Genomic DNA, 1,799 nt, shown 5'->3' with positions numbered 1-1,799 from the left:
AAGAAGCTCAATGAACCCCAGAAAGGATAGACCCTAAAAGAAAATCACCAATACATATAATAATCAAGCTTTTCAAAATCAAAGATAAGAACAGAATCCTGAAAGCAGCTAAGGAAAAGAGAAGTGTAACATACAAAGGCAAGCAAATCAGATTAAGCTCAGATCTCTCAACAGAAACTATGCAGGCGAGAAGGCAATGGGGAGACATATATAAAACCCTGAAAGAAAAAAAACCTGCCAACCAAGAATCCTTTACCCAGCAAAGCTGTCGATCAAATACAACAGTGTAAACAAAACATTCCAGCATAAACAGAAGCTAAAGGATTTTGCCAAAACCAACCTGCTATGAAAAACATCCTCAAGGAAGTTCTGTAGACTGAGAAACAACAAGAACAGACAACAACCAGAGAATGACATATGTGGCAGCATCACCTGAACTCAATCGACAAATGGAAAAGTCAAGAACAGAATGATAAGAACAATGATAAGAACAGGGGATCTGGGAGGTCAGTCGATGATCAAAACAATTACAATGTGAAAAAAAGGTAAACACAGAGGAATAGAGATCCAGGTGGTGAGAAGGTGAGGTAGATTACAGGATAAAATAGACTGTCTTAAATGGAGGGAAGAATTAATGGAATATAAGGTAACAACAAAAGTGAGGATGGGGTGGGCAATTTAGTTCAGGTGTTGGGGAGGGCAATACAAGAAAGGGGAGGAGGCAGAAGAACAAGATAGATAAGGGAACACTGATACAGGTTTGCATGGGCTAAGTGGGACAGAGGTAAATAGTGATGCGTGCTCACAACCTTGGGAAAACAGGGCTCTGTGATACAGGGATCTAGGCATAGTTTGAAGAGGTGAAATGATACTAAAATGCTTGACTGTCTTATGTGTATTGGTTTCCCTTGTCTACTATTGTAAAATAGACACTTGAGTGGGATAGAAAGTAATGTTTGGAAACATGATTACAGAAAACTTGTAAGCCTGTCTTCAGCCTATAACTGACTGGAATACCTAAAAGGGGTTCTAGAACTTGCCCAGTGAATTAGGCCTCTTGCAAAGCCTTTGCAGAGTATAGGACCTTAGGTGGAATCCTGAGGCCCATCCGGAACCTTCTAAGGTGGAACATTCCCACTAGCAAGGACAAGTAGACCATCCTGGAACAGATAGAGAAACAGAAGATACATGTCCAAAGAAAGATCATGAAGAAAAACACAAAACACAAATATCAGCATGACTGGCTACTATAAGAATAAGCAAGCTGTTCACCAGGAAGCCATCAAGGCAAGCAATCAAGTTCCTTCAGGATAAACTCCCCTCTAACACTGACATTCAACGGGAACACATGAACAGGCATGTAAGTTTCCTGGCAACCACATTGGTCTACTGGTGAGTAGAAGAGGGGGAAAGACAGCAATGAAGAAATGGGCTGATTTCAACCACAGTCCAATGACTCCCATTGAACTGGAGACGAGAGAGAGAAGAGGAAGGGCTGGTTGGTCCAAAATGTGGTGACACCTGGGGATACTTGAGCCCATGGACAAGGACATAGCCACAGAGGGCTAGGGCTGAGAGTGAAAGGCTAGAGCTGAGAGTGAAAAATCCAGCTGATATGAAGTGAGGAGAGACGCACAAGAACATCCAAACTTGCAGACATTACACATTTGACCTAGCCTTGATGGCTTGATAATGAGAACTTGACTAGAGGAAGATTACCAGCAAATAAAATTTTTTAAAAATTTTGATAAAGGAAACAAGGGTAAATTACTACAATTTGATGAACTTGACCTATATAT

Source organism: Chrysochloris asiatica, unplaced genomic scaffold (assembly GCF_000296735.1).
Source record: "Chrysochloris asiatica unplaced genomic scaffold, ChrAsi1.0 scaffold00234, whole genome shotgun sequence".
In the NCBI taxonomy this organism is placed as follows: Eukaryota; Metazoa; Chordata; class Mammalia; order Afrosoricida; family Chrysochloridae; genus Chrysochloris; species Chrysochloris asiatica.
The sequence above is the reverse complement of the archived record's forward strand: the minus strand, read 5'-3'. Positions refer to the sequence as shown.